Source organism: Branchiostoma belcheri, unplaced genomic scaffold, assembly GCF_001625305.1.
Source record: "Branchiostoma belcheri isolate BF01 breed outbred unplaced genomic scaffold, Haploidv18h27 scaffold40, whole genome shotgun sequence".
Classification (NCBI taxonomy): Eukaryota; Metazoa; Chordata; class Leptocardii; order Amphioxiformes; family Branchiostomatidae; genus Branchiostoma; species Branchiostoma belcheri.
The window spans coordinates 108,897-123,109 of NW_017804021.1; the positions used below are offsets into that span (position 1 = coordinate 108,897).

Genomic DNA, 14,213 nt, shown 5'->3' on the forward strand with positions numbered 1-14,213 from the left:
CCCCCAACGGTCCACACCCTACACACAGAAGTATTCCTTCACTAGTCAGATCCTTTGTACAGTAATCTCCTATCAGTGGCTGTTTGTCCGGCCGATCCTCTCTATTTTGACAGCTTGTTATTGTCATCGCCTCACGTGAGTGGATCATCACGATACGTGCTCTGAGATGTCAGAGGACGATAGCCTCGCTCGCAGGCTTTCTGACAGCGGCACTGTCCGGAAAATTAGTCTAGATGTAGATGTCTTACAATGCAAACATAGCTAAATACTGTAATAAATAAAAGACTGTGTTTTTTTTTCATTAGAAAAAATGTAGAAACTCATGATTAGGCCTACTTGATTGTACACAGTATTATCTCTTGATGTTCGGTAATTATGATGTTAATTTTCATTCTATGCCCTTTCTTTTTGTACTATGTTCAGTAGTTGTTGCCATAAGTTGTACCTCGTACAATTGCCGTGAAATTAAGTTATATATGTGTACTCCGGCAGATCTTTTATTGTTCCTGAGTGAAACCCTTTTTACAGTTTTCGTTGGACGTTTAGTCAACGTTACAATCAGAATTTTGCACGTTGCAGACATCTTTTTCACAAAGTTTCAACACTATAGACGAGTGGCCAACCTTAAATACGCAAATACAACCTTAAACTAGAAAGGTAACATTTGCAAAGCAAATGCATAATGTGTTAACCTTCACATATATGGTCTGCTCTATTAATTCTTACTCAAACACATTCATATAGGGGGTTATAGTGACAGTCTAAATCCCTCCTGCTATAAAATTGCAACATGGTGTAACCCAACACTAGTACTAGTAATCATGGTGACAGACGTCTGGTTCAGGTCATTGACCTTATTTCTTTGGAGAAGAAAAAAAGTGAGCAAAAACAATGTTTTCCTTCGGTAAACATAACTAACTGTTAGACGTATTATTTGGCCAATTTCTATTTTTTCCAGCCCCCTCTGAAATCTGGTACAGGCTTTGCAGAAAAGTGAACCCGTTCAGTACAAGTTGAAATTGAAGTTGCGTGAACTTCCGGCTAATGTTATCTTATTACTGCTGTGATGTATGGCACCCGTGGTATAATTTTCCTGCCAATTTTCCAACTTTGCTATTGTTCGTCTTAAAAGCAATAAAAAATATGTTACCACATTAGACAACGCCCTGTGATTAATTATCATAAAAAATAATAATCTAATTACTCCCACTTCCTTTTAATGATAATATGCCTACAGGTGTCGGAAGCTCGGTAAAATTTCTACCGCATGACTGGTCCTGTTTTTCGTCTACACCCACAATGGCGTAAGTCATTACACAAAGAGCCCATACCTGACAACAAAGTGCTTTTTTTCTATGAGACTGACAACAAAATTTCTTTCCACATGGTTGTGTAGCTTTGTCACATGCTCCTGTATCTTATTATTATTTTTGCTTGATGTTATCACTCAAATAGATATTACCTTACCTGTCTCATACCTGACAACAAAGTGCTTTTTCTATGAGACTGACAACAAAATTTCTTTCCACATGGTTGTGTGGCTTTGTCACATGCCCTTGCATCTTATTATTATTTTTGCTTGATTTTATCATAAAGATAGATGTTATTAATTGCCTCACCTGTCTCTCCTTTATACAATGTAACTTATAACTGTACAATTCATATTGTCGAACTTATAGAATACTCTAAGCTTAAACATCTGTTATTTTTACTTAAATTGCAACACGGTTCTCTCACAAATGTGTATGTCAGCTATATGTTGGCAGCCGCTTAATGGAGCAGTAATAGCACAGGAGGGAACTATTCACTCACTCACTCACTAGCCCGCTCACTCACTCACTCACACCTCACTCACTCGCTCAGTCACTCACTCGCCCGCTCACTCACTCACTCACTCACTCACTCACTCACTCACTCACTCACTCACACCTCACTCACTCACTCGCTCAGTCAGTCAGTCACTCACTCACTCACTCACTCACTCGCTCAGTCAGTCAGTCACTCACTCACTCACTCACACCTCACTCGCTCGCTCACTCATTCACTCACTCACACCTCACTCACTCACTCATCCACACCACACTCAGCAGCGGATTCGAACCCAGGACCTTCAGTGTTTAGTCCACAACTCCAACCCCAATACCACATTGCCACCTTGCGTTATGTAGTAGTCTAGTACTCCAAAAGACCAAAGACAAGACATGTCACCGAGTCGATCAAAATATATCTACGGCCACATTTTAAATATTCATGTGGATACAACTGCATAGCACTAATATCACAGTTGTAGCACATATGATGTCTCAGTTTTAGTTACCGTGACAAATATTACCCAGAATAAAATATTTAAGGAATTTTAAACGTGAAATTGAAAAGGATACTGTACTTCCTTAGCCTCTACCAGGCTTTAGAGGCTGCTAGAAATTGTAGAAATTGATCAAATAGACAAAAAAATATTGGCAAAGGTAGTCAGTTAAAGGAGTTTAGTTTTCCGCTACTATCTCTAGTGGACTAACTCTGTTTGGCCAATTTCTACTCTATTCAGCCGCCTCTAAAGCCTGGTATTTTCTCACTATTCACACTTCACAGTAAAAAAAACACCTTACATGTAATGAATTCTTCAAGCGTTGCAACAGCTTTGGCCGGCATCAGTACTTGATGAATTGAGGAGAGGAATAAAAAATAAAAAATAAAATAAATGCCCAAAAGGGTGTGGTGACTACTCAAACTCAAAAATTCGAAGGTTCTGTAACTAATGGACTTATGACAGTGAAATAATGTCATTACCGTTATTAATAACATCAAATCATACAAAGTGAACCGCCCATGTACATGATGCTTTATGACCTATCAAAAAGGCCGTGACAGATAGCGATACCACACTGCATAACATAACATCATCTTAATTAGCAATTAAAGTATTGTATAGGCATTTGTGGGGAAGAATACCCTCCTCATTTATGTATGTATGAAATGCATTATTAATTTACAATTGTCTGTAGAAAGAGCTCTTACCCTCACATATCATACGTGTGTATGCGTGTTGAAAAGCACGGTAAAGTGGTACACACAATGTCGTTGGGAAACAGGCTATTGTTGTAGGGTTTTGTAGGATACTTTTGTAACTGTTTTCTAAGCCAACTGGAAAAAGTTATGCATGTTTACATTTAAAGGTATCGTTATAAACTACGTGAATATATAAAGAGTACATCCTGCAAGAATTGGGGAGGGAAGGCAACGAAAAAAACAAACAAACAGTCATTTGCACCAGAAAGTTGACCTTACAATTCTCAATTATGCGTCAAAAGCAACATGATGTGGTTATACATGATGCGATATGAAATTGTAATTAAACAATGATAATACATGTACTCTATTTTAAATTGCCATCTTAATCAGGAAGAGTATTAAATAAATAAAAAAGGCACCTTTATTTCCAAAAAAAATTGATCTATCAAAAAAAAAAGATCTATCGCCTAGCCGGTGGACATATCGGATTTCAGCGGGAATTCATCGCCAACTGTTTCCCCGAACCAATCGCTTGTATAATTAATAGTTTTATGTCATTGATTGTATTTTTTGTTCGTCGAAAGTCAAAGTTTCTTTCCACACAAAATTAGTAGTATTTTCCCCGTCCGTTTGGTTCCACCCGACCCCCCCCCCTCGGGTCCCAACACACGGTGCTCATTTGCCTGCTAACAAGGTTTTCCCGGGCATGACCGTTCTCCCCATCTGTATTAATCATCTCCCATTGTGAGAGTAATATCGTGTTTGTTTTCCTGAGATGGACGCCATAGGACCTGCCAATCATATCAACGAGAAACCGCTGTTTGGAACTGACCGTGAAACTCGGGCTGATTGTGATGGATGAAGGGAAAAGCGATGGCAGAAAATGAAGCACATTTTGTTCTAGAATAGTCAACACATGCAGACATGAGCAAGTCACTTGTTAGTTCCCTTCAACTTGACCAAAAAGATGGACATTTGAAGACATCCAGTGCAATTTTCAGGGCGACAAAACTGGATTTATCAAGTCAATTTTCTAGCCATTTCAGTGCTAGTTGAATCAACCCTATCCCATACCATACTGATATCTGTTAGGCATAAATGCAATGTCGCTGACGGAAAACTTGTTCTGTAACGTAGGCTGGTTCAAGCAATTTATGGGCGGTACCAAAAAAAAAAAGAAACCTCTCACGTAGCTTGTTTTTTTGGGCTGTTTTCTTTTTATTCTTTATTTCAGGCATGATTCGCCCATATAAAACATACAGATAAAAATACACACAATAATAACAGTAAAAATATGTCTATATGTACATATGGGTCCAGATATTGCTGAATATTACATCAGATTTGATCAGAACAGATTGGATAATGTTGTTTGAGGAGTTGTACAGATGGAATATGAAAGAATAACATTATTTGCGCCATGTAGCGTCAAAGATGTCTGTCTTATTGTAAACAAACATTTCACTGGCACTGCAAAATCTGGGTAATGACTTTATAATGCGAAAACAGTTGTTGTAAGCAACTCGACACTTTGAGACAACTCTAGTACTAGCTGTGTTCCGTAACTGTGCGGCAAAAGTTGCAAAAAGTTTTAAAATGTCAATTACTGGCTGGCTGACTAAATTATGACTGTGAGCTGTCAATCAAATAGCGATCCCTTCTGCCGCCATGAAATTCTACATCTGTACGGACCTGAACCGTGAAATACGTGAAGAAGACGGCAGACGTGAACACTGATGAAGCGGTGTTCTGAGAGTTTGAAACACGTCAGTCAGCTCTGACACCTGTCAATCATTCAAGCCCCTGCCGCACACAGTCCAATAAGGCCACACCAATTTGATTTGTTGGTTCTCGGATTTTTTTTTAGAAAATATGAAGCGACAGGGCGTAAAGAAAAATAAGAAATAAAAACAGGCAACGGTATCCTATGATAGCCCCAAATGCTACAGTAGGAGCCATGAAGTCAACATACGAGGCTGGTCTGTAATTGAACTATTGAATATCAAACTTTTATTCACTGTATTGATAGATGGATATACAGAAACAACTATGAAGAGGGTGAGTTGAAAAGTTTAAGGTTATACCCATATGGGAAACAATCACGTGGTAGCGAAGGGAAGGTAGGAAAGGGGTACATGTATTTGCTTCAGTGGAAGTGGCAAAACGTGTCCTTGCTGAGAATGTTCGAAGGGGAGGGCACTAGTGAGTGAAGTTCCGCTGAGCATTGTTTTGTAAGAATTAGGAGAGTAGAAACAGAAAGACACTCCTGGTCCCAAGGCCGGAATTCGAACCCACGACCTAACCCGAGCTCCAGCTTCAACGCCGACGCTCCTACCGATTTGGCTAAAAAGTTCTAGACCCTTCGGCCGGGTCAGTTGGTAGTGCCTATGAACCCCCCCCCCCACACACACACACACTGTTACACTTTTACCGTATACGTTTTCGATGATCGTGAAAGTTTGCGAGGGGCGTCCGTCTGACGCCAGGGTTCACAATATCGTTTGCGAGAGCTATCCATCAAATAGTTAGCCTTCGCGCCACCATGAAATTCCGAATCTGTCCCACCCTGAACCGTGAAATGGCCAAAGGCAAGGATCTAGATGGAGCACTTTCCTCCCGCTGCCCACGGAAATTCACAGAGGTGTCAATCTGGTGGCCAGCTAGCCGTTAGCAGGAATGATCTGTGAAATTAGTGTCATGACTAATTCAGGAGGGGACGCCAATGCCAGCGGCTCGCATTTAATTTGCCTTCCCATCTGAGATCAGACATACACGGTCCGCACAATAGTCGGTAATGGACGGATCGTGACACAAATTATGGCAATTGCTGTAATAATGGTGGTTAGGATTTAATGATAAAAGCCACACAAAGTAAATGTACACTTGATTGTTAATCCACGTTTGATGATAGACGCTAAGAAGATATGTTGAGTTTGAATCTGTATTGAACATCTGTTACTAGTTACTAGAATTTAAGTGTCTGTCGGTTTTCTCTTGTACAGCAAAATTGCATTGTCTAGCCTTACACTGCGATCTTGTTTTGTTTTTTCTATGTATCAATGCATTCTTTGTTCGCAACCTTGAAAAAAGCTATAGCCTGATTCCATATTTACTCTAACAGTACTAGGTGAAAAAGCATTACATACGTATCGCGATCCGCAACAAAACGTCTCGCTGACATTATTTCCTGTTCCACTTTGAAATAACAAATATTACAAGCAGTATGTAGTTAACAAGAAGGTTTTTATAGGGGTTTAAAATCATCTTTATTACAATGAATATACAAGATGAAAGGTTGCTTGGATAAATCCTATGACAGCCCTTTATCTCTTGTTAAGAGGAGGGCGCAAGGCAAGTAAGAAAAAATGTTAAAAGTTACAATGTGCATTGGGTATTTTGGTGTTTTAATTTGCAATCATTTTACACATAAATTGGGAGTGCATTTTATACATATGTACAAGAAAATACGTTTTAGGGATATTAAGAAAATCGAGCCTGTTACATCAGATTCATCTTCTACAAGGGAATAGCCCTGAAGAACATTCCCAAGAAAGAATTTTAAGAAAAAAATGCGTGTTTCTAAATAAAGTCTGCATGTGAACACGGCGCGGTAACTGTGGTTGCTTGACACCGGCCCTGTCCTTGGTACTGAAAGCCACTAGAACAAGTGTTAGTGTAGCTATGGTCGATTGTAACCCCACCATAACTGTGGTTTGACACCGGCCCTGTCCTTGGTACTGAAAGCCACTAGAACAAGTGTTACGGCTACCTGCGATTTTGATGTCGTAGATCTAGTATTTTAAACCAGGCTATGACGGAACTACCCACTGACAAGGATCAAAGATAACCTTGTCCTTTACAAAACAGCTGAACATTGAGGACGACTATACCAAGAATAAGAGCCTCGGTTTTGCAATCGTATGATGATCGCACGGCGTATGTAAATAGGTAGCTGTTATATATCGACGCCCTGGAACAAATAAAAACAATTCTTGACATAAGCAAGCTAGATGAGAGTAGTTGTTAATCGTCTATAATTTCTTTTATAATTTGGAAAATAACCAACGTAGGAAAAAGGATTAACCTTCTAACGAAAGGTAAGACAGATAAGATTATAAAACGTTCATTGTACATTTTATGCTACTAAAGTGATACATGTACAGGTATAAACTGTGCTGTACGGAAAACTTCCAGAAGGTAGAAACTAGGAAGTCTTATATCAGTCAAGTCAATCTGATCATGATAATGCTGGCTTTTTTTGTATTCGAACATTTCATGACTAGACATGGTGACAGCACACTCAAGTTATATCAACTTATTTTATGCCAACGCAGGAGACGAATACAGGACAAGACAATACTCATTTTCACTTGAGTTAAGTGAGGAAAGATCGGTGGCATGCCAGGACTCGAACTCGGGATCTCTTGGTTCCGATCAAGCACGCTACTGCTACGCCACACGACTCCACATCTTGAGCATGATTCTATAAGAGCTCATTTCAGATACTATCAAGCCTTCAAAACATCCACATCATTCTTTAAAAAATCTCAACCCTGTAAGAATTGAGACACCGATTCCCGTGATGTATCCTACATTTCCCAAGGTGTCCTTACGAATGCCAAGCCGCAAATTCCCGGACAGTCTCCCAACAAGACGCTAACCCAGCTCCCGGTATCGCCCGTATAAAACATTTACGCGAAGATTCCGGAGCGGACCTGCACATCTCTCTTCGTCAATGGGCAGAATCCTCGGTCCAAACAACCTCCTATCCAGGATAAGTCACTCTGTTACTCTCCAATCTAGCCCGTGTAGTCCCCATTGGGGCCGGTTTTGTCAACATTAACCCTACTTCTTTGAAGACCTTAAGCACTGTGGGGAGTTAATTAAGACTGTGTTTGATGACTCGTCGTTCTTATTAAATAGTTATGAGCGGGCTTTGCGTGGCCGTGTCGGGAGAGCCGAGCGGAATGGGGAGGCATTACCGGCGGGGAATTGGACCTCGCTACCCGCCAGGATCTCTTCTCACGTTCCGGGGGAAAATTACCTTAGCCGGATACTTCAACTTCTATCGATCATTTTAAAGTTTGATGGAGAAGGAGCGTGTGTCTTACAGCTGGGTCTGTACGGGAAGCAGGTCTGAATCAACTACTGGTGCCGAGGTAATAAATAATACTGTCTGGGCAGAAAAATGCAAAAAAAACTATTCTTTACGCACAACATAAAGCATGCGTAAATGTTTTGTTTCTTCACTCGCGTATGCTTTAATGTTTGCTTAAAGACTTCGTGTAGTTGTGCTAGCGTTTTTATCACAAAGAAACCAATTTCTTGTATACGAAAGAACATCATCCTTACACATTTCTGTCTTTTTTTGTCAAAAGATAGATATTTAGATACAGTAAGTCTTCTTCGATATCTGAAGATAGTTTAGACATGTTAGTATATTACACATAAGTGTTAATTTTGTGAAAAGATAGATGTTTAATATATACCTCCTCTTAGATATCTTTAGGTATGTTTAAACATTACACATTGGTGTTCAATTTTTGAAAAGATAGATGTTTTTCAAATAGAATTGTTGTCAGGTTGTAACTATCAGCATCGCAATCGGTATCTACATTTTAACGTTAACATGGATTTCGTCTTATACCAGATAATTTGAGAGAAAGAATGTATTGGTACTAGATTAAAGTACACGTCTGAGTCTGTATGTATGAGTTACATGTATGATAGGAACACGGTCAGGAAATGTAACTTTGGTTTCATACCGGCCCTGTCCTTGGTGCTGAACGCTATCACAACAAGTGTTAGTGTAGCTATGGTCGCATGTAACCCCGCCATAACTGTGGTTTGACATCGGCCCTGTCCTTGGTGCTGAACGCTATCACAACAAATGTTAGTAGCTGCTATCTATTATTACGATTCAGGTTTAACAGAACAAATATAGTTATAGTTCTGATGAAAGCCTTACCTGCCTTTGACTGGCATTCCCCTCGAAAACTACTAACCACAAAGAGAACACGGGAAAACCTGGGTATCATTTCGTCTTTCAATCTAATGGCTATTTGTCCACTTGTTTTTCATCTCTCTTTTTGGCGTCCATCTATTCCATCTCTCGAACAACTGTCACGTTTGCCCCATTTACAGAGATCTTGTTCCATTGGGCAGGTATACAGGGCTATTCAGGAGCAAAGATGGCGGCGCCTTCGCTCGACAATACATGTGTGTTCACCATGACATGGAATAAACTGTTACTGCACGTAATTCATGGATACATTTAACCGTGTTCTCCGTACATGTTTTAAGTATTATCGCCTAGGTATAAATGTGTAACTGACCTCTTCGCGCAAAGATATCAAAAGACAAGAGAATGAAATGTTAGATCATAACATCATATACCGTTTTCTCTGTAACGAACATTTTCTTTCTATGTATGTTCAAAATAAGAGACATGTTCACTCATCATCAGATTGTAAAGATGATATTTATAAGATATCCCCTGTATGCATGATTCAGCTCATTTTGGGTGCAAAGAGGAAAGCCTTTTTAAGCGACGTAAACCGAAGCCATTTAGGAAATACAAAGAATACACGTAGACGTTGCATTGCCCAAGCGTATAGTCCTCCCTGTACCGTGCTAGTACAGAGACACGGTATGTCACAGCCACATGCTGTTTACATACAAAATTAGATGATTTATTTGGCTCCTGTTCACACTAAGTGGGTTTACGAGTATGCATACTAAAATAAGGAGTCATAATGCAGTATCTATGTGATCTATAACTACACAGAATAACCTTGACATTTGCCTGATAATGTTGCCTGGCATTTATACATGTATTTGTTCTATATTACCATTCACAGTACAACAATACAAAAAACATAGTAGATATGCAATCGTACATAATGATACATAAGAGACAAAATAATTTTTTAACTTGAAAGAGGTTATCTAGATGATGATAATTTTAAAACGATGCCATTGTTCGTTGTGATGTATTTCTATAGTTTTGTTTCATTTGTTTCTAAATTTTTTTGATGAAACATGCATGGGTATATGCAGTATTTAGCATTAATAAGAATATAAAGTGCAAGTGTACTAGCATAGCGTGGATTTTCAATGATACCGTATACAATCATTTTTTTCCTCTACGATCAGGTCCTATTTTGTACAACGTTTCCACCAGCAACTCAACTGTTTCCAAATGTACACATGTATGGAATGGTACATTTCTGATTGTTTATCGTTGCGATTTCAAAACATACATAAGCAGGGGAAGACATGCTGTGCTAAAAATATATTGTTTCCAATACAAGAAGGCGTATTTATAATGGAAAATATTTAACATATCCAAACACAATGGTCCTCGAAGCAGTACGTAGCATAAAGGTATGAAAAGAAAGGGTCTAATCTGTGAAGAAAATATTCCAGGTTAAATAAGTCTTTTAATAGATGTCATCATCTTTTTGCTTGTAGGTGAATGATACAGTCTGTTACTATATTTCACAAAGAATGTGTGCAGTATGGGCAGTATACGAACAACATGTAGTTGCCATATTAGTACAAATTCATGGGGGTCTAATTTCAAAATTCATCCATATCATTACGTTTTCAAAGCAATGGTGTTTCCTAACGATTTATGGCAGTGTTTGAAAGTATAGTTTGTCCCGTGCCATTTTCTGTTCGATCACTATGTGCTGCGGTACTCCTCTTATTTACAAGGTTTCCGTAGTAGGAATACAACTACCGTCCAGATAATGTAAATGGTTTGGACAAAGAAGTTCTAAATTTCAATCGTTCATTTTAAATATTGCCCCTTTCCTTCGTGTTGTTCATGATAAAAAAAAATAACAAAGTAATAATTTAACGGCTGTCGGTGGCAAATGTGCTGATATTGACACATGCATTGGCGCACCAAACCCGAGGTGTGTTTTTGGCACAGTTAGACAGATTAGCCTAAGAGGGCGTCACTCCGTGTAAAGTGTCTTTCACAAGGGCACAACATCGGGTCACGGTGAGCATCGAACTCGGGACCTATTGGTTCAGAGTCCAACGCTCTAGCCGTTGCGCCACCGACGCCACTACTGTTGTCAACATAAACAGGAATTGTGACTTTAAACAAGTTGGATAATTCATCGGCAATTGTGATCGTGAACATGCATGGTGGATAAGAAAGATCACGATAATTTTCACAATTTCTTTTGTTTGAATAAGACAGCTGCACTCAATTAAAATACCGCATCATAAATCAACAAAAACTTACAGGTGTTTGACAGAACAATGTAGGCCCCTCCCTGTAACTCTGTAACAGGATACTCTACGTACAACCCCCGGGGGTTATTCTTAATGTCCATTCCATCAAGTTTACGAGAATGCTTTTGTTGATTTACAGGCGATTCTGTGAGAAAGGAAATAATTTCTAGCACGATATTTGCGGTACAGTTTAGGGGTTATTTATCTTACTAGTGCAGTGTGCTTAGCTATATTACATGCAGCCGCTTCAAGAAAGGAAAGAAAGAGTGGATATTGTAAGGCGACTTGTAGAAGGATAATATGACGACCGAGGGATAGATGGAATTTGATTGAGGCTACTTAACTTTGTTTTGTTAAATGTGTTCGTAACGATAAATATCAGCTACTAACACTTGTTGTGATAGCGTTCAGCACCAAGGACAGGGCCGGTGTCAAACCACAGTTATGGCGGGGTTACATTTGACCATAGCTACACTAACACTTGTTGTGATAGCGTTCAGCACCAAGGACAGGGCCGGTGTCACACCACAGTTATGGCGGGGTTACATCTGACCATAGCTACACTAACACTTGTTGTGATAGCGTTCAGCACCAAGGACAGGGCCGGTGTCAAACCACAGTTACAGCACAGTGTTCCTATCATAACCCATACATGCAGACTTACGTGATTTTATTGTAACAAGACATTCTCTCTCAAGTTATCTGGTATAAAACAATATCGTTGTTAACGTTGTTAACATATAGATACCGATTGCAGTGCAGACAGTTTCAAACCGATCGGACCTCTACCGGTGACACGTTCCTTGTACATTCACATTGCTAAACTTGTTACTGTTTAATCATGACAAGAATAGCGGGTAGGTGAAAGAAACAGAGCACATGTGAAGAAGTTGAAGGACGTTCGACGATGGATGATTATGCAGTGACAGATGTCCCTTTCTTTTTGCCACGCCTTTGTGGTTAATAAATTACTGTGGCTTTTCAAGCACAGGGCTAACAGAAGTCGTGAACCAGACAATGTCAATGTCATGACAGTATAATAAGGCTGTAATCTGAGACGAGGATTATCTAGAACAAAGCGAAACTTTACTGTACACCTGTCACACTTCTGTGTGCATGGTGAGCTTCGCACGCCAGTAAGACAGTCATAGTATTCACTAATACACAAAAACATATATTATAGTGTTACATTATACAGTCACAGTGTCTACTAATACACAAATGACATATATCATAGTGTTACAGTATATACAGTCACAGCGTTCACTAATACACAAACGACATATATTATATACTTATAGTATACGTTCATAGTGTTTACTAAGACACAAAGGACAGGTAGTGTGTTATTGTACACAGTTATAGCATTCACTGATACTCAAATGATATATACCTTAGATCTTTCTCGTCTGCAACTTGCTACGGACTAGAATAACAACATATTTTGTGTACATTCCCAGTGCAGATGGAAACTGAAACTATCAACAGTGCATCCGTCTGTTTGTAACAATGTCCCTGCCTATATCAATCCTGAAGTTTCCTTTTGCATTTTTATTCTATTCTACGAAGTTTCCTTTTGCATTTTTATTCTATTCTACGAAGTTTCCTTTTGCATTTTTATTCTTTTCTACGAAGTTTCCTTTTGCATTTTTATTCTATCCTACGAAGTTTCCTTTTGCATTTTTATTCTATTCTACGGAAGTTTCCTTTTGCATTTTTATTCTATTCTACGGAGTTTCCTTTTGCATTTTTATTCTATTCTACGGAAGTTTTCCTTGTGCATTTTTATTCTATTCTACGGAAGTTTCCTTTTGCATTTTTATTCTATTCTACGGAAGTTTCCTTTTGCATTTTTATTCTATTCTACGGAAGTTTCCTTGTGCATTTTTATTCTATTCTACGAAGTTTCCTTTTGTCATTTTTATTCTATTCTACGAAGTTTCCTTGTGCATTTTCATTCTATTCTGCGACTTCCCCACAGCTTATGTAGTGTATGTGGAGGAAGACCAAGTTAGTTCTTTAATCTGGAATAACAGAGCAGTCGGATTATGTACGGGAAAAACACGGAGTCACCCAGGCTCACATCAGAACCGTTTCCCTGACCAGAGTACTTACTGGTCTTCCATTTCCTGACCGACATATCAATTATCCAAACGATCTCTCTGTAAGCCAGATCGTAAACAGGGCCTGAAAAATGAATGAAAGGCTGGGAGAGAGGGGAGAGAGGAAAGCACCACTCACTTTTAGCACGCCGTTATCCCAAAACGCTTCCACGCCAAGCTGACGTCTTCCCAGAGAACTTTCAGGTCCTTCTAGTCGCGAAGCCATGGGGAGAAGTAGAAACAGACGACGCTTTGTGTACACACACGGCTAGACTGGAGGGTTAGCTACAGCTTCAGCTAGCGGCCAGGCCTATACACCTCTGGCTTCTACAGCGACCGGGGTGCAAGTAGCAACCGCTTAACAAAAGATGCCCCAAGGCTAGAAGTTTGAAAAATTCATGTGGCAGATAATTCTGCGCGCGATTGATATGTAGGATGGATGTTGTTGTCAATACCTCGTTAAGCGCGCTACCGGGGCTGATTGGGAAACCGGGGAGATCACGTCAGCTTAGGGCCAAATGTGCCAGATATATTTTCGATATTTCTTTTCTACAGTATTGCACGGAATAGCTTCTTAATGCTGACTAAGTTTACAGTATTTCATTTCATTAATCTGTAACACAAAAAAATGATCTATTAAACAATACTTCTAGTACGCAGGGTCACATGTTGGTTAAGGTTTGACTAGGTTTTTTTTGTACTTATATTGATACGTTTTCAAGCCGTCTAATTTCGTATAAATAGTGTAAGTTGTACTTGACACATGAATTAACGTTTATCCAACCAAGATACAGACTTAATTTTACGTGACACTTTTGAAATATTTACAAGAACGCAGAAAGTTTATTGTAT

General features: G+C 39.2%; 1 protein-coding gene across 1 annotated transcript in view; it reads right to left on the reverse strand.

The window, feature by feature from the left end:
* LOC109477658 (POU domain, class 4, transcription factor 3-like) overlaps positions 1-13,569 on the reverse strand; it is a 35,231-nt gene extending 21,662 nt beyond the window's left edge. The window contains exon 1 of the mRNA XM_019778996.1: positions 13,501-13,569. The gene's annotated coding sequence lies outside the window, so the exon portion shown is untranslated. The remainder of the gene's footprint in view (positions 1-13,500) is intronic.
* Between the last annotated feature and the right edge of the window lie 644 nt (positions 13,570-14,213).